Source organism: Triturus cristatus, chromosome 4_2, assembly GCF_964204655.1.
Source record: "Triturus cristatus chromosome 4_2, aTriCri1.1, whole genome shotgun sequence".
Classification (NCBI taxonomy): domain Eukaryota; kingdom Metazoa; phylum Chordata; class Amphibia; order Caudata; family Salamandridae; genus Triturus; species Triturus cristatus.
Window position 1 is genome coordinate 296,648,849 of NC_140586.1, and position 25,010 is coordinate 296,673,858.

Below are 25,010 nucleotides of genomic sequence, written 5' to 3' on the forward strand. Positions count from 1 at the left end.
TTACTATCCAGTGGGTGGAGGTGACTCCTGTACACTCTCTAACCAGTGAGGAAGAAGTTCCCGGGAAAGCCACTTTGCAGCACATCCTGTTTGCTTTACTGAAAACTACCCCACATTGCACCAATCTAAGGGAAATTCACTGAAGGGCAGGGGTGTTTTTGGGGAAATTGGAAATCATCTCCTCATTTGTTCAAAGGATTTCCTTCCTCATGCTTCCTCTTACACTTGGCTGTGAATGGACAGCTCTCACCATTGTTCCTTTGAAGTAAATTAAAATCCTGAACCCTTCCAGTTGCTCTTCCTGGACTGGCAGGTGTCATATACCTCACCCCCCATCCCATCCTGTCACCAGCCCTAAGCTATTGTCTCTGCAGTGGGATACATGTTTCCACCTTTTTAAATGTCTATTACTGGCAGGGACTGCTGCTGGCAGGCTAAAATAAATTATGCACCTTGTGCATCAGGTAGCGAAAAGGTAACTTTCTAAAAATTATTTTTTCCTAAATATTTATCAAAAGTCTAACTTCACCATTGAATTAATTGTTTGATAAATATTAAAATAAGTGGTTGAACCATTTTTCGAACTTGTCCCAAGCCTGAGTTAGCACAATGAATACATTATTCTGAACTCTAGTTTTCCTCATAGGACTGCCAGGGCCTTCCAGAGTGAAAATAGCTTTTGGGTGCTTGTCACTGTAGGAACATGGTAACAATAAATGTGTACAGGTCACACTTTTAAATACTGGATACCCTACACCTTGGGCTACAAAGCCTACTTAGGGGTGATTTTTTAATGTTTAAAAAAAGACGTTTTTTTGTCCCCTCTTCAAAAGGTTCATTCTGCATATCCGGCTGCGGGCTTAAAATGCAGCTGTCAGGCTACCTTGATAAGGCAAACACAAGGAGATAATGGACGGAGAGCTGAAACTTTTCAGACACTCACCCCCAGTCACAGATCTGGGTTGAATCCATCATCATTCTTTAGCTCACTTTGCCACCCCAGTTCAGACATAGCTATATGCAAATCAATCTTGACCCTGTGCCTCATGGGAACAGTCCAGCCGAACTGCCAAGCCAGGTCTTCCCTGAATCAGAAACAAGCATCCTGGGACTGGTTTCTGGGTAACACCCTTCATCAGCCAGGCTAGCTTGAATCCAGTAGCAAAGTGAGCAAGGGACCCACGTCTGGGCATACCCTGCCAACTTACGGCAAACAAAGCAAACACAAGAAGATAATGGACGGAGTGCTGAAACTTTTCAGACACTCACCCCCAGTCACAGATCTGGGTTGAATCACAAACTGGAATTGCATGGTGAGCCATAGGCGTAGCTAGAGCTTGTGGCGCCCGGGGCTATTCCTCAGATTGCCGCCCCTGGGGAGGGGGGTTGCTGGGGAAAAAGGATGGCGAGCACTTGAAAGAGGTCCGAGAGACACGTAGAAGCGCCGCTAATAGTTACCTCGATCATGCAAGTTACATGCACATACATGACACGGTCCAAGGCTATACAGTTGAATACACCGGTGACTGGCCGTGACTGGCAGTACAAAAGAGAACACACAGACTGCATGATCTATATGGGGACTCAGAAAAACCGCATGTGACATCCATCAGAGAGCTGCGTGAATAATTACCTGGTAATCCCCTCAGCACAATGCAAACATGCACATACATGACACTGTTCAGTGATCCATCATCTACAGCTGACATTAAATGACCATTGATCATGGTCCCCCCATTAAAGCAGTACACTTTGTGATCTGCATGGTACGTGTTCTTTGCAGCAGGCACATTAACCCTCTGTGCTACCTTTCCAGGAGTCAACCCTTCCACTAGACAAAACTCCGATCTCTCTCTAGGAAGAACATTAATCACCGAAGTTATCATGACATTTTTATTGTTTCTGAAAATTGCTGGAGGCCAGGAAGGAGGCAGCAAGTTATTTTTAATACATAATATACTTGCAAACACTACGCACTCACCCGAAATAGGTGCCCGGTGCGGTCACACCGTTCGCATGGCCCTAACCTGCTCAAGGTTCATGTGACCTCAGTGACAGAGTCACAGCGACTGGATCACTGTTGCTCTAGGGTGTGCTGCTTCGTAGGCCTGCCCGCAAGACTGGAGAAGAACTTCAGTATGGATTGTGGTGGACAAGCCCGCAAGGTTAACCCACAATTGACACCACTAGGGTACACCTGCTTGTGCTAAGACATCAAGCCTTCTAACGTCTAGTGGGGCCTTCTAAGGTCTAGCATGGGAATGTGCTCCCTCAGTAGAGTGGTCTGGTGGACTGGCCATGAAGGCTGAACCCAGTTCCCCAGTTCCAAATTCGACAGCTCTGGCCATAGTGCCACATCCTCTCCCCCACTGAACACCATACCTCCCCACTGAGAGAAACTCGCACTGCCTTCAGCTATAACCTAATTGTGCCCGCTATAAACACTTGGATGTGGCTCAATTCATATTATGCACTTGATAAAAGTAATATGCTGCCTAATAAAAAAAGTAAAAGCAGCCACTCATAGGGAATGCAAGATTAAGTAAAGCATGTGAAATGTAAGCAGAAACAACATGGTTACCTTAACGATCTCTCACTCACTATTCAGAAATCAGCGAGTGGTTTTACCTGAAAAGTTAAGGACATGACTAGAGGGCCTTGAAGGGAACCGTTTCAATGTTCATTGCTTATATCATTACAAAACGTAAGCAGTATGGTTTAAAAAGACCACATCCATAAACACAGAGCCATGGTACACATTTTGTTTTCCAATCCACCCATCAACCAGGTATTGCAGTACCTCCACGAATGGTACACTTTCCCACCTGGGAACAACAATGCTGTTCAAAGCAAGACGAGAAAACAAAAGTAGCACTTCACTGGAAAACTCTGTAAAGTGATGCTGATGTATTTGGATGTAAATAAAACCAATCTGGACACTTTGCAACCACTCTGTCTTGCTTTATTTAGTTATGTATTTATTTTTCATATTTAAAACCTTCTATTTCTCTCCATCCCGCTGCACTTTGGAATAGAAAAATGTCTGAAAAAGAGCATTTCTCGCAGGAGTGTTTTTCTTTTTTAGATCCATTTCACAGGGAAGCAACTAAATGAAAGAAGGAAAGAGAGGTTGTGAACCGTTCTTCAAGTCACGGTTTTCAGTAAGTGAGGAGCAAGACAGAAAGAGAGGGAATAATAGGAAGAGAGGGGGGACAGCTGTCAGCACGAAAAAGAAGAGGACATTGCCCGAGTCCTATTCCTTCTCTGCCCGTGCCCGAACGTCCACGAAAGCAAGGCGAGCCTTATCGGAATGCCTTTGTCCTCCCCCAAAATAGTGCCGCCTGGGGCGTACCGCCCCCACCGCCCCGCCCTAGCTACACCACAGTGGTGAGCAAAAAAACGATGGATTTAGGCCCAGATCTCTGTACTGGGGTGAATGTGCGACATTGTTCTGCATTCTGTCCATCAATTGTTGTTTTTGCAACAGGCTACATTGATAGGCATGAAGCCACGTTTTCCTTGTCATACTAGTGGATGGAACAGTAAGCGCTGCAGTCCACAGGTGATATTTAACTTTCCATTCCATGGGTTTAGTTTCTGCACCATATACTGTGATCTCACCAGAGATTTAAATATGCCAATCAGGGATTAGACAATGTTTACATGTTTTAGGGTGAGAGCACACCCACTGGATACCAAACAGTAGCACCCCAAAGTGCAGAGTCTTAAAAACAGCAATACAATTCAGCCCAAACTACAGGTGGCAATGCAAAAGGGGGTATTTTCTTACAATTGTCACATGTCCTGGGCTAAAGGTAAAATATCCACTGCCCTTCTCAGACTGGAATTGGATGGAAAAAGGCCTGATCAAGTTGGAGTGCTAGGTCTCAAGAATCATTACCCCAATAAACCAAAGTAGAGAGCATCTTGCTTTCCTTCAGTTGAAGAAGGCAAACAAGGGCAGCAACTAAATGTTTACAGAAATGTGCATTCATAGAGGGACAGTTCAGGCTTCCTGAGTGCGTTTGAGTGATTTCCAAACAGTCCTCAGAAGAGCACAAGGGTGGGGGGCATTTAGATTGGGCATCACACAGGCCAGGCACCCTGAGTGTGAGTGAACTAGATGGGGGTGCAGTCTTAGGACAGCCCTTGGTGTTCAGGGAGGCATCAGTATTGAATAAATACCACAGCGCAAAATCATACAAGGATGAAACCCTGTGGGCCTTTGAGGCCCACTATCCCAATCTAGCTACTACCATCCTCTGCTGAACAAGACATCCTTATTGAGGACACATTCACTGTGCATGTGGTCTCAGTGAACATCACATGTAAGCCCAAATACACACACACACACGTTACAGACATGCATTGGGGACCAAAGGACACTGTGTATAGGGAGCTGAGTGATATTTGGACGAAGGCCCATAGGCATCTTTTCCAGGGTTACAGGTAAAAAGGCCTGTGCTTCTCATTAGAAACTCATCTTCCGCCTATTGCCAGACTCTCCATAAGCAGGTTTGAGGGGACAGTGACCACCTTGCACTTTGGGTGGGGTTGCATTCGGATGAGCCCCACGGCTAGCAGAGCTTCGAAAGAAAATATAGACTCCTCAGTGGAGGGGAAAATTGTCAAGCACACTAAGGAGAAAACGAAAGGCAGCCCAGAAAAAAGCCGGAATTAGGCCCAGCACTCCTTGCCATGCAAGGACTCCTGTTTAGCAGTAGGCAAACAATTCTGTTGCGCTGGCGGAGTTCACAGAGTTTTGCCCAGTTCTGAAAACTCTGCAAAGTGATGTGGAGTGGAGTTTTTTCTCTCAAGCGGCTCGCCAGCGTAAGTTGGTGAGCAGGCGCGGAAAAAAAGTTGCACGCTAGACCTTCTCCCGGAGAGATTTCTCAATGCGGGCAATCGTGGCAGGTAGCAACCGATCACGCTGATTAATCTGCTGCTCGAGTTCAGGAAGCTGCCACTCGAGTAGAATGTCTAGTGGCAGAAAGCAGTCGCGCCCTCTGGCTCAACGTGTGGTGCCGTTCGCGCTGATTTACTGGGGCTAAAATCAGCGCGAGCAGCGTAACTTAACAGACTCCGTCGCTGGTGGAACTCCGCAGAGCGCAGTGGAGTTTTTCCGGCACTTCTCAGAGTTCTGCGGAGTAAAACTCAGCGAACTCCACCCAGGCCTACTCCTGTCTCTAGAGAGCGCAAGTCTGTGTTCAGTAGTAAACCCGAGTGCTGAGGCGATTCAGCCCGAGTACTGAGGCGACGATAGAGGTGCACTGACAGATGTTTGTAATTCTCAGAATAGTGCTTGAGTGGCCGAGGATGCAGAAGTCAGGATTGAAAAGCATTGAACTTTTGTGGTCCTTGGCATTACCGCAAGAGGTAGTGTTGCCATAAGGATTGAGGTGGAATGACAGAGCAGTGAATGAATCCAAAACAGCAATAAGTGCTGCCAGCTGAGGTACAATGCGCTGGCAGAGCGAGGTCCTTTTTTTTTTTTTTTTTTTTTGAAACCGTTTATTGCAATCTCAAATATATACAGGTAGGGGCCTACAACCTTCTGGCCGGCCGCTAAAGTGACGATAACAAATGACATACATACAATGAGGCACTTAGCTTTACATAGACACTAAGGCAGGAGGTATCCACAACGCGGGCCATATGGCTCTGAGCCCACAATACGGTTTCATTTTATACAACACAACAACATAAATAAACACACACCCGCAAGGCAACCCACGATCGAAAGTGGCAGCACGTGCTCCTCAAATGGGGGACCCCAAACCATCCACTGAAAACCCCCGAGAGGGGAAGGGAAACAGGTCTGGGACCGGGAGAATACTGTGCTCGGAACTGAGGGAGGGAGCAAACTAGGGGGATGGAGCTGGTGAAGCGGGAGGCAACAACGGCGGCTCGCAGATATCCCCGCGGTAGGCGTTCCAGGGGCCCCATATCTTCACCCATGCCCCAGGCTTACCCCGCGCCACATACACCACCTTTTCTCGGAACATGCACCAATCCATGTGTTCTTTCCAGGCCGACACCGCCGGGGACCTCTGGGATCCCCACAGCTGTGCAACGTCCCGTTTAGCCACCATATAGCCCAGAGTCACCCATCGCGTCTGCGGAACCGAGTAATCGGTCGGTTCCCACACATTCAGCAAACATCTCCTCGCTTCAGGCAACAGCGCGACATGCGTAACCGCTCGCAGGACCTCATGCACACCACGCCAGAATCGCTCCACCCTCGGGCATTCCCACAAAATGTGCAAAAAGGTCGCTGAAGCACCACACCCACGCTTACACAATCCGTCCTCGGCATAGCCCATACGCAGAAGCCTTGGCCCCGTCATGTACACCCGGTGGAGTATCTTAAGCTGGACGAAACGAAGGCGAGCCGGGATGGCCACCTCCTTCGGAGAGGCCACCGCGGAAATCCAGTCCTCGTCGTCCAACTCCAGCCCATCGGCAACCCAGGCCTCGCGGAGGCCAGTCAGTAAGCCCAAACGATCATTTATCAATTTCTTGTAAATGAGGGAGATCGTGCTGTCCGGAACATGGCCATCTAGCACTCGATCCTCCAGGGGGGAGGACTCCGGGATGGAGGCCACGTCTGGGAAGACGGAGCCCAGCGCGTGACGGACCTGCAGGTACCGAAAGTATTCACTGCCCCGCAGCTGAAACTCCGCCTGCAACGTCTCGAATGTTTTAAATCCTCCCCTCGTCCAGAGATCCCCCACTGTACTGATGCCTATAGTGTCCCACTGCTCAAAGCCCTTCGAGGTCCACAGAGAGCCCAACCTCTCAGACGCATACAGCGGTGACGCCCGGGTCAAACGGTCCTTCCAGCCCATAGCTGCATTAGCCGCGTGCCATACTCGCACCATGACACGCGTGGGTCCCGTCAAGCGGGAATCGGGCACACTAGCGTAGAGCGCTCGATTGTAGTCGCCACCGGGTAGGAGCATCTTGTCCATTTCAAATGCCGGGTTTAGGGCGGGCCCATAGAGGCCCTGATTAATTGCAGCTAACTGGGAGGCCCAGTAATACCGTTTAATATCCGGGAGGGCAATCCCTCCGTCGTACCACGGGAGCGTCAACTTTGCCAAGGCTATACGCGGCCTCCCATCCCAGAACAAGGCAGAGCGAGGTCCTTGAACATTCGTTTATCTATTTGGTTATTAGTTCAATTACACATTTATTGGTTTGTGTATTCAATTTTCGTTTTGTTCATTCTTCATCCTATTCATTCGTTCATTCATTCGTAAATCGGTTTGTTGTTCGCGTCATTCAGTGCCTGCTCCCTACCACCGAGTTCTTCACTCCAGATTTGTCTCCCTGCTTCTAATCCGAGGCCGCGCTATCTTTAGTCAGAGCTCTGTGAGGTATGTAAATGTTTTTGCGGCTCTGTAAATATTGGATATTTCTCCTCATTAATAGAAGCCTCCTGGGAGGTGCAGCCGAGGCGGGCCGGTCCCACGCTCCCCTTTCAGACTGTTTCACAGATAAACAGGGCATCTCCCGCCAATTGTAGCCACGCCTACTTATTGACAAGATGCCAAGACGTCGGAGAAGCAGGAGAGTTGTGTGTGTCTGTGTAAAAGGGAGGGGGGGGGGGCGAGGGGGCATTACATTGGGCTGGAATGCAGACCAAACCTTAGGGGGTTGCGTTCGAAGTGGCCCTGGGTTGAGGCAAAGCCAAGACCACTGTAAATATATTCAAGCCATAAAACGTAGGAAAAGCGAGGCTAGCTTATAAAACAGCCAAGTAAGGTAAACTCACATAGGGGCATATTATCAAGGAACTGCGTTAAAATGATCGCTGCTTTCGCGGCAGAAAACTGCCGCTAAAGCGGCGATAATAGGCTTGATAATATGCCCTGGAGAATTCCAATAGAAGCCCATGTTAACACCAGAACATGGGCTTCTATTGGAATTCTCTGCGGCATATTATCAAGCCCATTATCGCCGCTTTAGCGGCAGTTTTCTGCCTCTAAAGCGGCGATAATTTTAACGCCGACCTTGATAATATGCCCCTTGGTGCGAGAGTTCCCTGTTAATTCTAATTGGGTGAGTAAAAGGTGTTATTAGGGAACAAACACTTTTAAGGTCAGAATATTCCATGTAGAAACTCAAAACAAGGTCCTGAATTAAAAGCTAGCTAGTGAGATCCCTCTCAAGCATGTTAAACAATCACATACGTGTTTTGCCCTGTACGAGAAAGGTTTGTGCTAAATTTCAAATATGTTTCTTTCAAACCCTCGCAAGTGTCTTTGGACAACTTTGCAACTGAGCAAAGGTGTCATACTCGTTTGCCGTATGTACAATGGAATCCCGCATATCCGTCTTGAGCAGCATCAAAATGGTCTTTCATAAGACATACTTTCAAGAAAACTGTGCCCGAGTCACAAATATATTTCTAGATCTACACCTGCACATTTGCACGCTCTAATGAGAGAAGAGTAATGAATTCCTGGTGACCACTAACCTTTCCAAGAGTACTCCTGGAAATCAGCTTCAGTGGCATGTTTCCAGTGATGTTCTGGGAATTCTAAGTGCACTTTTCTGTTTTATTTTTCAAACTGGCAAATATTTTTCCCTATATGTCCCTCTGCAGTCTCTTTCCCGACATCACCACCAACTTTAGGGGCTTTTCCTTCCCATTTTTACTCTTAAAATGTATTTGACATGTTTAAGACTGCAGCTGTGTACAGCATGAGTCGTATCTAATTTTGCAACCACCCCAAACTGATGAGTTTGTAAGTGTGCTCCAAGCTTTCTAGGGCTCCCTGGACTGGGATGCTCGTTCAGACCTGTAGTAAGAGACTTCCTCAGGCCTAAACATAGATCATATGGTGGTACTATTATACAGTAATAACTCGATGTATTAATGCAAACACACCTTTTGCTAATAATTTGCACTAAAAAATCAAGCCATTTGCATGTGAAAGTTGAACTTGCACTTGCGAATGACTTAGGGGCCAGATTTGCGAAATCGCGTGTTTGCGATTTCCTCATAGCAAATTTTTGCGATTTGCTGTGAGGAAATCGCAAACTGCTATGTACAACAGTGTGTTTGACACTGTTAGAGATTCCCAGTGGGTCGCAAATGGACCTGCATCATCAATATTCATGAGGCAGGTCGCAATTTGTGACCCATTGTGAATGGCTACAATTACAGGGATGGTGGCCTGCTGGGGTCAGGCGGTGATGATGTCGTCACACCTTGCTTGGTGTGTTTAAAGAGGGCGGGTTTTCAACAAGTAATGTCCTGCCTTCAGTGCCACAAGTGTAAAGGGTCTGAGAAACGAGAGGTGGGTTTGAACTGCAGCCTTGGGTGCGCCGCTGTAGAAATGCTGGCCACCCTCTCATACCCAGGGGCTGGCTGCTGTTGGTGCAGCAGGTGAAGTGGCACCGGGGCCCAGAGGCCCCAGGAGTCCTGTGAACCCTGGTAATGGCTGACCCGACAGCAGTCAGAGGGCCCGGGCCCTTGCTTGCACCACGGCATCCTTGGGCCAGCCTTTCAAGGAACAGGCGCCCGACAATGCAGACCCCTGACTGTCAGACGGTAAACAGGCTCACGCGTCCAGCCCAACCCTCGGGTCCCAGCCCTTCTAGCCCAGCCTCCGTGGCTGAAGGAGGTGATGACGGTCGGACTGGCCTAAGGGCCGGCCTGACAGGTCAGTGTGGGCCGGTTCATGGCCTGCTGGCCGGGTTATACTGTTGAGTCCCCTGCTCTTACCACACACATTGCCTGCAGCAACCTCAAACCCATGCCCTCCCCATACCTTGCAAAACCCTCACACAGCCTTGTCACGAGTGCGGAACACGCGACAGACAATTTTTTAGCGTCTAATTCACTAAGGAGGTCTTTTATTTCGATGCCAGGCCTGTTTCTGTCCCCGTCCGACCCTGGGAGTGTTTGATGTGCCTGTGGCCCCTGGTGTAAGGTGCGGGGTCATTGTCAGTGCGGGTGCGTCAAGGGAGCGCTCTCTTGTGTGCACTGAGGTAGGTGTGTGAGTGTTAGTGAGGGCCTGTGAGAGGTGCGGGGCCAGCCTGCGTTAGCCGTGTGTGTGTCACACGTATGTGGTAATCTGCTTTCACTATTAGTGACCACATGTGTGTGGGAGCGTTTGAGGCGTCGCTGTCTCACTGAAGGGTGCGCGTTAAAACGAGTGACGTGTGGAGCAGAGAGCAGTGTGACAATGCGGTGTGTGTGTAAATGATGTGTGTCAGTGAGGGTGTGTGTTTATCGTGACCGGTGTGTCGAGTGATTGTGAGGTACGTGTGCATCGCTGCAGCATCAGGTGGTGTGCTCAAGGTGCGTGCCAGTGTATTTGAGGTGTGTGTGCGCGCGTGTAGCTGCAGGGTGTGTATACATGCTTGCACGCTGGGGTGTGTGTCTGCTTTGTGTGTGAGAGACATGATTAGTGATTGTCGGCTATCTATGTGTGCACAGTAGAGAGAGTAATATCTCCTCCCTGTCGGGCAGCTGGCGTGTGTGTCAGTGAGTGTGGTGTGTGTGTGTGTGTCTGCAAGTGTGCTTTTAGAGCTCTGTTAACTTCTCTCCAGCCCTGGCAGCGGGGTTCCTGCCCGTGAGTGTCTGCGTCACTGAGGGTGTGGTGTGTGCATGGCTGGCGTGACACTGCTGTACAGGTGTGTGCGTGTGTCTGCACCCGTGAGCGTATGTAGGTAGGCATTCCCTTCTGTGCAAGGACAAAGGGAGTTCTCCTGTCAGTGGCACGCCCAGAAACAGAAACAATCCTGCTGCAACTAAATATATTTGCAATTGTTTAGGATTAGCACACTGAAACAACACAGTTCAGGGACATAAAAAAGCATCACTGGATATGACGCGTGGAAATGGAATTCTGTACCTCACTTATCCCGTCACCTGACTCTTGTGACCTAGTTAGTGACTCTGTGCCAAAGTGCGTGAAAGTGACTCACTGACTTTCATTTCCTGCCATCTATAACGCAGGCAGTAAATCGAAAGCTAAATGAGGCGTCTCTAAACTGGCGGTGATGATGTCGTCACACCACGAGTGCTGCAAGGAAAGTTAACTTAACTTATGGAATGAATGGTTTTCACTGGTTGTATCAGAATGCAGCAAATGGAGAGGGCTGATGAAAAATACCAGCTTTCAAAAATGCTTCATTTCCGATGTTGCAATCGGATAGTACGCATTTCTTTGTACTGTTGTTTGAGAGATTACGGCAGGCGGGGTTTTGTTTTTGATGCAACATGAGGCTCCTTCGGCTGGAAAAGCGAATTAGCGGCGCATAGAGGCTTTCGCTGGCTTATGTTGCCTTTCAGCTTTTGCTTGCTTTACATTCGTGAAGTCTAAATAGCTGCAAAGTGTCCCTAGGCCACGCGTGGCGCATTCAGCCACGGCCATGTGGTGTGCATTTCATCCACTAGCAGTTGTCATGCTGGAGACTGAAATGAGAAAGTGAAAATACCAGCCAGAACCAGAGTTCTAGGTGCTGCATGTTTAAAAACATGCCGGGCTTCAGGGGTTGGTACATTCAGAGGTGGACGAGCCACGTTCTGTGCTGGTGGAGATGCCCTGGGCACACAGACATTGAAGATGACCCATCCCCGACAAGGCCGCCCGCCGCCTTAGTGCATCAGGGAAAATCAACAGTGCCTCCTGCGTGTAGATAGAAAATTCACTGCAAATCAGGGACAAACAAGCGCTCGGCATGACGTATTTGCTCGGCTTTCTCGCCTGCTAAAAGGTTTCTTGTCTTTATGGGGCCATGTGTTTGGCCCCATAAAGATAAGAAACCTTTTGCGACGAACGCAAAGCAGGCGAGGCCGTCCAAATGGGACGGCTGAAAAAGCTGAGCGAATACGTCACAAGGAGCTCTTTTCCAATGGCTGGCCACCGTTTAGCATAAACGGTGACGCCAGCCAATGGAAAAGAGGGGCGCGGCTTAATGTCCCTTACAGAAAATACCCCATATCATTAAATCTCGCCAGCGAGACTGCACATGCGCACAGCCTACACCAGGCGAGACCTAAAAAGGGGCATCAGAGCTTATTGTCCTTTCAAGCATTAGGACAGAGGTGACGATCCATCTTGGAGGGGAAGAGGTAAAAAAGGCAAAGGAGATAGCCTGCTATTCAGGACTGCAGTTATCATTAGTGCAGCAGGTATAGTTGCATTGGGGTCAAAGAGTGTGAGGGGATCACAACACCCCAATTATGGGGAGCAGTTTGTTTAGGATATCTGTTTTTGTTTGAAGCATTTGCTGTTTTATAAGTCTCATATTTGGTGCAGTTCATAAGCTATAGAAAAAGTATTCCTGAAATCATCTCATAAGCCCCACTCCCTGCACGCAGCCATGTCCCTCCCGCTCCCCCAATCCTTTTCATAAAGTTTTGGAGGGGGGCCTGACCTCAAAACATTTTGCTAAGGGGGGGGCTCAGAGTAAAAAAGTTTGAAGACCTCTGACCTAGAAGAAGGATGAGGGGTTTATTATGAGTCTGACGGTCCACCAGACTCACGGGGGCGCTGCAGTGATAGTCTTGCGACTGGCCTATTATAACCAGGGTGGTTGGGCCGCCCTGGCACCATCACAACTGCCATCCCTGGCAGTGGGGCAGTGGTCTTGAGACCGCAGTATGCTAGGTGGGGCCGCATGGCGGTGTGACTGCCATGAAAAGTGTGGCCTCTGCAGCATGGGGTGCATGCAGGGATCCCCCCTGTCTGCATGCACCCCCATGTTCCTGCACGTAACAAAATGCACAGCATTGTGCATTTCAGTCTGCGGAGGAACATGCTTTGAAGTTCCTATTGCGGTGCCTATTTTTAAGGCACTGGTGTGGAAATGCAAAAGAACTGCCTGCCAGCGACTTAAAAAGTCACAATCTGGTGGGCGGTCTGTTTTGGTGGTATGGAATTGGGGTGGAAGTGTGGCAGCCCCTCTCCCACACCGCCAAAGTCATAATAAGGCCCTAAGCAATTAGCAAAGCCATACAGCTTTAATCAGGGTCACAGTAAGTATGTAATTCTGTGGTTGCAGCGTTTCACACATAATTATAGATTTGCTGCACTAGGCATATAATCCATTACCTTCTGCATAATTTGCAGATTTTAACAATCCAGTTTATATCTAGCTCACAATGATAAAAAGTTATTAAAAACACTGCCACATGTGTTCCTATGCAGGGGCAAGGCAATTGCCATGGAGTGACAGGTACATTTTCAGTTGCTGATTGCTGTATTTGAGTGTTAAACTAATAGCAAAAAGGTGACACATATGCCAGGATAGTATGAACAATGTAAAAATGACAAAATAGTGAAGTAATACTGCCACAAAATGTGTCACATTCCTGTGCATTTTATTCCTTTTCTTGCCGCACAATTTAGTCAACCTGCTGCATAATTTGGTCCTCCCCTCCCGTATAATTCCTTTGGCCCCAGCCTTATTCTAAAGGCACCAAAATCAAACACCTGCAGCTCAATAGATAAGACATACCAACTGTTAAGAGAATGTGACTAGATTACAAAACACATAACACACCTTCACAACCTGAGTCAGACTTCCGTGTGTGAGGGTTACCTAGGGACCAAGTAGAAAGATTTCCGAATGCAGGTAGCACTATATGGTCACACTAATGGAAAAAAAAAGCATTGGCATAGCCAATAGGTCTCACCTTGGGGACCTTATAGATGTTTAGCCAGAGCTATTGACTTTGCCAATGTCTTTAAGCTATTTTGTAGGGCAGTGTGGCTGCTGTGCAGCATGCTGAAAAGTTATAATTTAAAAGTGTTATAAGCATTTTTGTTACCTTATACATAACCAAGAAGACATCAGGAGAGTGCAGGTTGGGAAATAGTTCCTGAATTAAAACACCAGCAGTGGATGGACACTAGGGAAAAATCAGCAGATGCCAGATTCTGAGGGCAGACTGAGGTGGTGCTGAGTAATGCTGAGGTGTTGGTGTGCTGGTGTGGAGGTGATGCTCAGATAATGCTGAATGATGCTGGGGTGGTGCTGAGTAATTCTGTGGTGTTAATTGATGCCAAGAGTGGTGCAGTGGTGGTGCTGCACTGGTGCTTAGGTGGTATTGAGTGATGCTGATTTGGTGCTTTGCTGAGGTGATGCTGTGCTGATGCTGGTGCTAAAGTGGTGCTGTGTTGATGCTGAGGAGGTATTATGCTGGTGCTGAGGCTGAGCAGGTGCCCCGGCCTGTTGCTGCCTCAATTGATGCCAACGGAGAGGGAGGGGTTGGTGGAAGGAAACACTGTGTTTGTGTTTGAAGGGTAGGGGGGATATTAACGTGAATCAGGAGTGGGTGAAAATGTGTTAAAGTCTCTTAAAAATTAAAAAAAAATAGGGGTAGGCGAGATGAGCCATGCAGAACAAAAGAAAGGCGTGGTCACAAAAGATAAAGAGTAGCATGAGGCACAAGGAAGAAGAGTGAGGAGAAGAGCAGCATGAGGCACAAGGATGGAGAGTGATGAGAAGAGCAACGCGAGGCACAAGGATGTAGAGTAAGGAGAAGAGCACCAGGAGGCAGAAGGAAGGAGAGTGATGAGAAGAGCAGCGTGAGGCACAAGGAAGGAAAGTGAGGAAGAGAAGAGCAGCGTGAGGCACAAGGAAGGAGAGTGAGGAGAAGAGCAGCGTGAGGCACAAGTTAGGAGAGTGAGGAGAAGAGCAGCGTGAGGCACAAGGAAGGAGAGTGAGGAGAAGAGCAGCATGTGGCACAAGGAAGGAGAGTGATGAGAAGAGCAGAGTGAGGCAAACGAAGGAGCGTGAGGAAGAAAAGAGCAGCATGAGGCACAAGAAAGGAGAGTGAGGAAGAGAAGAGCAGTGTGAGGCACATGGAAGGAGAGTGAGGAGAAGAGCAGCATGAGGCATATTGGAGAAGGAGGAGAAGAGCAGTGTGAGGCACAAGGGAGGAGAGGGAAGAGAAGAGCAGCGTGAGGCGCAAGGAAGTAGACTGAGAAGAGCAGTCGGAGGCACAAGGAAGGAGACTGAGGAAAAGAGAAGAGTGAGGCACAAAGAAGGAGAGTGAGAAGAGCAGTGTGAGGCACAAAGAAAGAGAGTGAGAAGAGCAGCGTGAGGCACAAGGAAGGAGAGTTCAAAAGAGAAGAGCAGTGTGAGGCACAAGGAAGGAGAGTGAGGAGAAGAGCAGCATGAGGCACAAAGAAGGAGAGTAAGGAGGAGAAGAGCAGCATGATGCACAAGGAAGAAGAGTGATGAGGAGAAGAGCAGCGTGAGGCACAAGGAAGGAGAGTGATGAGAAGAGCAGCACGAGGCAAATGAAGGAGCGTGAGGAAGAGAAGAGCAGCATGAGGCACAAGAAAGGAGAGTGAGGATGAGAAGAGCAGTGTGAGGCACAAGGAAGGAGAGTGAGAAAGAGAAGAGCATCTTGAGGCACATGGAAGGAGAATGAAGAGAAGAGCTGCATGAGGCATATTGGAGAGTGAGGAGAAGAGCAGCATGAGGCACAAGGAAGGAGAGGGAGGAGAAGAGCAGTGTGAGGCACATGGAAGGAGAGTGAGGAGAAGAGCAGCATGAGGTATATTGGAAAGTGAGGAGAAGAGCAGCATGAGGCACAAGGAAGGAGACTGAGAAAAAGAGCAGTGTGAGGCACAAGGAAGGAGAGCAAGGAGAAGAGCAGCATGAGGCACGAGGAAGGAGACTGAGAAGAACAGTGTGAGGCACAAGGAAGGAGAGTGAGGAGAAGAGCAGAGTGAGGTACAAAGGAGAGTGGGAAGAGCAGCGCCAGGCACAAAGAAGGAGAGTGAGAAGAGCAGCGTGAGGCACAAGGAAGGAGAAGAGCAGGGTGAGGCACATGGAAGGAGAGTGAGGAGAAGAGCAGCGTGAGGCCTAATGGAGAGTGAGGAGAAGAGCAACGTCAGGCACAAGGAAGGAGAGTGAGTAGAAGAGCAGCGTGAGGCACAACGAAGGAGAGGGAGGAGAAGAGCAATGTCAGGCACAAGGAAGGAGAGTGAGGAGAAGAGCAGTGTTGGGCATAAGGAAGGAGAGTGAGAAGAGCAGCGTGAGGCACAAGGAAGGAGAGCAAGGAGAAGACACCAGGAGGCACAAGGAAGGAGAGTTAGGAGAAGAGCAGCGTGAGGCACAAAGAAGGAGAGTGAGAAGAGCAGCGTGAGGCACAAGGAAGGAAAGTGAGAAGAGCAGCGTGAGGCACAAGGACAGATAGTGAATAGGAGAAGAGCAGTGTGAAGAACAAGGAAGGAGAGTGAGGAAGAGAAGAGCAAGAGCAACGTGGGGCGCAAGAATGGAGAGTGAGTGGTGTGTGAGAGAGATCGAGAGAGAGAGAGGTATAAGAGATGACACAAGAGAAAAAAATTATTAAATTAGAAATTGGACACATTTTACAGATTCATTTTGAAAAAGTTATAATAACTGGTGCCCTAGAGTACTCGACCCCAAAACGAAGTCACTAGGCTCACAACTTTTCACCGCCACTAATAAGCTCTCCAAAGTGTTGTAAATGAGAGCTTTGTACAGACACTTTTGAAGGGAAATATTTTCATATCTCACTTTCTCTGATCAGCCTCGGCCTGGTACAAATCAACCTATGTCTCATGAGGCACAATGCAAGATGCCACACTAGCAGCATAAGTGCATCGCACAAGCAACAGGAAATCAATGTTTAAGTTTACGACCATGAAAACATGGTCTCTTTTCCCTGGCCAAGCCCAAGTGTGCGCCACTGCAAAGGGTGTTTTTTTTGCAGGCTGTAAAACGGGGGTTATTTTTCATACTGGTCAGATTCGACTCTAAGCTGGGAATGGCTGCCCGTCTGTCCGGCAGGGTGAGCATCCACGCTTTCTACTCCCTTAGAGATGTAAATCTCTTTTGTGCAGGTTATCCTGCACATCAGTTTTGATGCACTCTTGCAGTAGCTTTGCGCTTTCTAACGAACAGCCTTCTGCACATTAAGCCTTGAACAGCAACATTATTTTTCCAGAGTTATCTCCCCAGTCAGAGGTAATTATCCTGCTGAAAACAATACAGCAAGTTCCTTGAGTTATTATAATATGAAGGTATTTTAGAATACACGCGGTAACTGTCAAGAAATTCTCATGATCTTATTTGTAAATCTTTAAGGGGCATATCAGCAACCGACGGCAATAACTATCGCAAAGCGCTTTTTTATTTATCACCGGCTATCGCTGGAATTTATCGCCCGGTTAGCATGTTATTAACGACGCGTTTCTCCAGGGTGATAAAATTCCAGCGATAGCGGCGTTGTAGGAGGGGATATTGCTGGAAATCCAGCGAAAAGTCCACAGGAATGGCGAAAACCTTGTTGATAGGCCAAGGTGCACTCAGCCTGACGATCCACCTGCCATTGGACAATGCAGGTAAGTCAGGTTTTCAGCAGACGTTAGTTTTCAGCAAAAACCTCGGTTAGCGCGGATTTTAAAATTGCTAACCGTGTTGTGGGCCGCCTTGTAAATATCGCGATGTGCACATAGCGATAATTTACATGGCATTCCGTGAGGGGTACGCCCAGTGATACCCACTTAGCATCTCATTAGAGATGCAGAGCGAGGCGTCGGTAAAACGGCTGCTAACATGCGCTAATGCATGTTAGCACCGCCTTGTAAATAGGGCGAAAATATGATCTCTGCTTTTTTGGCTTTTAAAGCCAAAAAAGCGGAGATAAGGCCCTTGATAATATGCCATGGGAGTGGTGGTGGGGGTGGGGGGGTACCGTACCCCAGGCACCACTACTGTAAAACCATAGTTGATAGGGCACAGCAGTCTTGATGTGGTTTAGACGCTAGATGGGCTACCACGCATACCCAATTGTGCGTGGGACATTGTTTATGTTTGGCTGGTTAAACTCGGAAGTTTTGTTTTGGCATGTGTGATATGTTAATATAGTAAACAGAAATTATGTTAATGTTAGAAATTCTATCAAATGACAGTTGTACTGAAATAGAAGCCTGGAATGAGGTTCATTGAATGAGCAAAATTTACAGCCGATGTCAACTAGCTGCTGATAGGCAAAGAGCGAATTCTTAGAATAGAATGGACCACAACAGTCCTTTATACCTAAACCGGGAATTAAACGTAGCTGATTTTAATACTGGATACAAGTTTAATTTTCAACTTCGCTAGTGACAAAGCTATTTTGGACTGGAATTCAATGCAGCTGAATTCTAAAACCTCTTTTTGGAACATTTGTGCAAGGGTGAGCACTCGGTAACCACTATGACCGTGTAAGAGAGCAAACGGATTATAGCTGTTCCCATTCCCAGAAGCTTCCTACGTCAGCAAAGGAGACTGAAAACCCCACTGCCACAGGCAGCAAGTGTCCTGAGAGGTTGAGGTGGAATTAAAAATTTGCAAACATACGTGACAAGAATTTTCAATTCTATTAAGGGCACGGAGGTGAGGATTAGGCTTCTCATTTCTTTACTAGGAAATGCTCAGCAGCCAATCAGCTTAGAGTAAAAAAACGAAAGTACTACAATACCCATGCACACTCTGGGTAGCACCTGACAACCATAGAGAGACCCCTATAAAGGGACCATAAGAGAATACTACATCCTCTTTCTTTGGAAAATATCAGTCAATGGAAGAAAAACACAGTCCATCATGTGTAGTAAGTGTAAAGTCAAACAGAAGAATCACGGAAACAGCAGACCAACGGCTGGGGCAGAAGAACTGATGCTCGAGTCAGGAGAAGAAACAGGAATCTTGCGGCATCCAACAGACAGACCATTAAAGTAGAACCACTCGTCTCATTTAGGATCAGAACCTGAAAAGAAATGTTAAGTCGTAATACACCATTCTGTCATGGTAGAAACAACTGTAATGGGGGGGGGAAATAAACAAGGAATACATCCAAAGTACACAGTGTATAAATATATGCATTAAATAGATAATGCAAACAAATCTATTGGGGGGGATAATCCTCGCCTCCGTGTCCTTAATAGAATTGAAAATTCTTGTCACGTATGTTTGCAAACTTTTAATTCTATGTCAGGACCGGAGGCTCCGATTATCCTTGTTCAAAGCTGCGCCACCACAACAGATGCAATATCATCAATAGGTTTGTAATAAAACGTCTTGAACACAGAATCAGATGACCAATCAGCTGCACTTATAATGTCAAGTAAACTCACTCCTGCTGAAAAAGCTTTAGAAGCCATAGCACCACGTGCTGAATGGGCACCAAATGTATTAACATCAATACCAGCTTCACCCATGAGCCATCTAACCCATCTTGCCAAAGTGGCTGGGGTCACAGGACGAAAAGGCTTTTGCAAAGCCATCAACAATTGACCCTGTAGATTTTGTCGAAAAGGAGCAGTACCTACCTCATAATCCCTAATGCATTATACTACACAGAGTTTCGGATTATTGGGAAAACTCGGGTAAGTAACCAAGGAAGTATTACACTTAGTACGTCTGGATACAGAAAGAGAAACTTCTTCAGGTGAAAATCTACGACAGGCGAGATCCAAATCACGAACATCAGAAACGCGTTTGCAAGAGACCAGACATAACAACATAGTCAATTTCGCGGGATAAAGAATCGTTGGAGGGCCAAGCCTCCAAGAAACGCAAGACAATAGAAACATCCCATAAAGCAACATATTTCGGACAAAGTGGATTTACCAACCTGATACCCCTGAGCAATTTAGAAACCAAAGTCTGTTCACCAGCAGGTTTGCCATTGATAGGTATATGGCCTGCAGAAATGGCAGAGCGAAAATTATTAACAGTCCTATATGCGAGACCGGAGGCGGCAATAGATGGCAGAAAATTAGCAATCAAAGAAACATCTGCTGAAGAGGGATCCACCTCCCGTTGAGTGCACCAACCACGCCAACGTTTCCATGCTGCGGCATAATGTTTGTGTGTGTTGGGAGACCAAGCTTCGCTGATAAATCTGGCAGCGTCTCGCGAAAGGCCTGGGACTTGCCAGCGATCCCCGAAACCCGCCATGCAACCAGCAGGAGTTGACCCGACTCTATCAGTGGATGGGGAGTGTTGAGAGGGTCCAATAACAGATTCCACAACTGGGGAAGAAGGAACGGCACAGCACAACTCATCTCCAGAAGAATTGGGAACCAAGCCTGAGCCCTCCACAGAGGAGTGATCAGAATCAACTCCGATTGATTAAACTTTGTGCGTGCAAAAACCCTGGGGATCATGACAAACTGGGGAAAGGCATAACACAGCTGGGACGGCCAGGTTTGCAGAAATGCATCCGTGGCCAGAGCATCCGGATCCGGACGCCAAATGAAAAACAGAGGAAGTTGGGTGTTGAGGCGAGAGGCAAAGAGATCGATCTGGCATGGACCCCACAACCGAGACAGGGATCTGAATACCCGAGGGTGAAGCCTCCAATCTCTGAAGTCCCGGAGATGACGAGAATTCCAGTCTGCAACCAGATTGCTGTGACCCGGGAGATACTCTGCAATCACAGTGATGTTTCTCTGAAGACAACAGTGCCAAAGATCCTTGGCGATTTCTGCAAGAATGTTGGAACGTGTCCCCCCTAATTTGTTGACATACCGAACCGCTGATACATTGTCCATGCGAAGGAGTATGCAACAGTTCGTCATGCGTGGAGACAGACAATGAATCGCAAAAGACCCTGCCAGAAGCTCCAGACAATTTATATGGAGAGACAATTCTTCTTGAGACCACCGGCCTCCCGTGGACATCTGACCGCAACGGGCTCCCCATCCCCACCGACTGGCATCGGATTCTATCACTACCTCCGGGGACACTCTAAACAGGGCTCGCCCATTCCAGGACTCCATGTGTTCTAGCCACCACAACATCTCTCACCTCGCTTCCACTGAAAGAGGAACCTGATCCGAATACCGGAGGCCTTTCTGGAGATGACGGATTTTTAGCCGTTGGAGTGCCCGGTAATGGAGAGGACCCGGGAAGATGGCTTGAATCGACGAAGCTAACAGTCCGACAATCCGAGCTACAGATCTCAACGACAAAAGCTGTTTGTGTAAAATCAATCTCAACTCCCTCTTGATAGTTCTGATCTTTTGAATGGGCAAGAGGAGTTGGCAAGAGAGGGAATTGACCAGAAAACCCAGGAATTCCATCGATTGAGAGGGAAGGAAAACCGACTTCTGAGGATTTATTAGAAATCCGACTGACTGTAATAGATCTATTGACAACTCCAAATGGATCAATAACAGACGGGGACAATGAGCCATGATGAGAATGTCGTCCAGATAGATTATCAAACGAACACCCCGGGCTCGCAGAGACTCCACAACAGGCCTCAGAAGTTTCGTGAAGCACCAAGGTGCTGACGAGAGGCAGAAAGGGAGGACTTTGTACTCGTACCAGACTCCCTGCCATTGGAATTGCAGAAACCGGCGATGAGGACCGTAAATGGGAATTGACAAATACGCGTCCTTCAGATTGAGACGGACCATCCAGTCCCCTTCTTGAAGAAGATCCCTCAGAAGATGGATGCCCTCCATCTTGAAATGGCGATAGACAACCCAACCGTTGAAATCCCTGAGGTTGAGAACTAGCCTGGAACCGCCCCCTTTTTTCTGGACCAGAAAAACATTGCTGGAAAAACCCTGAGGATGACGAGAAGTCCGGACAATGGCCCCTTTTTTCAGAAGAGGATTTATTTCTGCGGAAATTATCGCCTGATCGCGAAGGGAAAAAACCAGGGGAGAAGGAGGATGGGGTTGACTCGGGCAACTGAAAAACTCTATTTGTAAGCTGATTGGCTGCTGAGCATTTCCTAGTAAAGAAATGAGAAGCCTAATCGGAGCCTCCGGTCCTGACACAGAACTCAGATTTTAACCTACACTGGGCCACGGAGATGCCAGTAAAGAATATTGTAGGACAAGACTGACCGTCCGCACGGTCTTACTATGCACCTTTGATGACGAAACCACCATAATCTACTGAAAGTTGTACAGTGCCATGATTGCAGGCAGCTTGTCTCTGTCTTCTCCTAAAGCAGCTGCAGTCGGGAAAAGTATGGAAGACCCAGTGTAAAACTTGGATGAAATCTACACGAGGAAGGCAACTGAAAGGAATGACGGACCAATTTGCCTAAACAGGCTGAGTGCTGTGACGATAGGCGTCAAACTTGACGGCCATTGGAGAATGGTAATGTCCCCTTCAAAAATCCTGACCCAGTTACAAAACAGACTGAGTCTAATAATTAATTTTAATCCAAAGAAACAGTAGACTAATAATGAAAATACAAATATACCTAAGGTAGCGATTTGTAACACTTACATTGAAATGTAAGTTATCTCCTCACTGTGCAGGCCTGGATTAACGTGACCTTGCAGGTGCTGCACTGAAATTGGGAAAGGCTTGTACCATTTAAAAGTCAGCATAAGCGAGAGCGAGTTCATGATGTTGGGACACGCTGATGGCCAACCAAAAGCATCCCTAGACAATTACTCCACAGGATGAGCAAGACCACGAGAAGGTGGGACATTAAAGCAAATAACTCACTAACAAGCATTTACAATGCAATGGTCTCAGCATTGTTAAAGTTAAAGCTATTTGCATTGCTCATGACATTATTTTTGTTTATGTTTTTGTTTTTAAAACATTTAAAGAAACTGCATTGTTATTTACAATGCTCAAGCCCATCAACTTCTTTGATAACAGTGGACTGGCATTTTAACCATATTAATGTTTCTCTAAGTCCCCTCTCCCTTGTTTAGTGGTAATTCATTGAATTCCTGTTCTCAAGGCACAGTCTCACCTGATCCAACCTTAGTCATGAAGGTAAATGTACGTTGGGTAGACCTTCAGTTAAAAGTATGCACTGTAGTGTAAAAGGTTGCACTAAGTTCCTCATAACTTACCCTCGAACCTCTGAGAACTGCATCCGGGTTTCTGCGCAATGTCTCACATTACCAAACAGCACAGGAAAGTGCAATTTTTACACAGTTCAAGATTCCAAACTCTAAAACTACTTATCAAATCAAATTCGAGCGGCCAATAGGAAAATTATTAGAGGGAATCTCATTCTAAACTCCACCCGTTTCTGCAAAATTATAGTGCATCAGGGAACGCTGCATAGAGAGATGCAGTGGCACTTTGTTCTCCAAGCTCCAGCACCAACCGCCCCCCTGTTGGTGAGACGGTCATCTCACTCCCCCGATGCTAGTAGTCTTACCTGGCGCCCTCCGCACGCTCCCCGTGCATATTGTAATTAACGGTCATGACCTTCACCGAGCTCTTGAAGACTATCTTGCCCTCCTGCAGGTAGGCTAGAGTGCGGCGGATCGGGAATCGCCCCATCATCGGCATCTTGGAGGGTAGCAGGCAGCAGAACCGGAGGAGTAAAAACAACCCGGTACTCACATCTGCTGGAGGTACCAGCAGCATGCGGCCGCGGAGAGTCCTGGGAAGTGTAGTCCGAACGCAGTAGCAGTGACCCGGAAGTAACTTCTAGCTTGTATACGGACGTGAGTATAGAAGAGTAAAGACTAGAGCGCATTTCCATGTCAAAGCAGAGCAGAGCTAGAGAGTGTGAACAAGAAGCTTTGTGCTTCAGGAATAGAAAACAGTCAAATTCACGGCATTTCCAAAAGCAGTATGTTGTGCGAACCGAGTAAAACAAGTGCCATACATCTTTAACCAATTACCGCGCACAAAAGGCCCCCGGGTGCCCCACGCTGGGCCAGCCTGAGAGGACAGGGGGGAGGAGACCAGAGCAGCAGCCGAACACGGGAGCCGACAGCAGGGGGAGAGGACGCCATTAACACCACCGCCTTTCTCCGAGGTCAAGCAGAAATGCCTCGGAGAAACGCAGCGGCGTTTTCGGATTCGGGGGCGTGTTTTCTTTCTCTCCTCTTGCCATTGGCTGGAATGTTTACATTCCAGTGGAGAGAAAGAAAGTAAAAAACACGCCCCTGAATCCGAAAAAGACGGGGCTTGTTTGGAGAGACAATGCTCTTCTCCAATGGCTGACCAGTATTTCAGAGGCCAGCCAATGGAGAAGAGGTAAAAAAAAGGGGCGGGTTAAAGCCCCACTCCTAACATTAAATCTCGCAAGCGGGACTGCGCAAGCGCAGCCTTCGCTAGCCGAGACCTAAAAAGAAAGCTTTTCCTAGTGACTCTTTTCTTAACCAATCAGGAGCATGGGAGGAGTCAAACTCCAGAAAGTACACACAAAAGATTATCTTGCAGTGCAAGCGCTGTAGACTCGACCTAATGAGTGCTACACAGATGCAGATAACATAACTTACACTTTCCACCTTGTCTGGGTTCAGTTACAAAGAAAACTATCTCAGGACTCAGGATGCAGTGAAAAGTATTTCACTCTGCAGAGAATAAACGTGTATGGGCTAAAGTAATCCAGGAAAATGTGCAAACGTCTGAAAAAGCAAATATGGTCAATTTTGCTTTCAAACAAAAAAAGCTTTGCACACTCCTAGGTAGGGACTCATGGTTAATATGATGGTAGCAACCTGCTTTAAAATTTGCTAGCCTGGAAAGGTTGGCTGTGTGAAAACACAGAGGGCCTAATTTGCGAGGTTTTGGCACAACACAGTACCGCAAAGAATCTTTCTGTGCTGCCCTGCACCAAAAGAAAAGGGCAGAAATGCGCAGTATCTAAGAGATATTACACATTCCTGTCCTTTTCCCCTGCACTGGCGTACAATGGGCTACCATGCACCAATGCAGGCACCCTTGTGCCATGGTGCAAGGGTGCCTGCATTGCTGGGCTGATTGATCTTGTGCTAGAAGGGACATCTTTCCGCACAAAAATCAATTGAGGCAATTTCTTCTTTTTATGTGTGCTGCAGAATGCAGCAAAAGGAAAAAGAGGAGGAAACAAGGAGAGATGAAAACGTTTCTCCCTGTTGCACCTCCCTAATGCCACCCCTGAGGTGGTATTAGAATCTGACACTTGCCTAGGTTTATGATTTCTCATAAATCTGGGAATGCGTCAGATCCCATGGGTGTTGCTTGGGAACGCCCACAGCAACACCCATGGAACGCTCCTTTCATGCAGTGTTCTGCGTGAAAGGGGCACATAT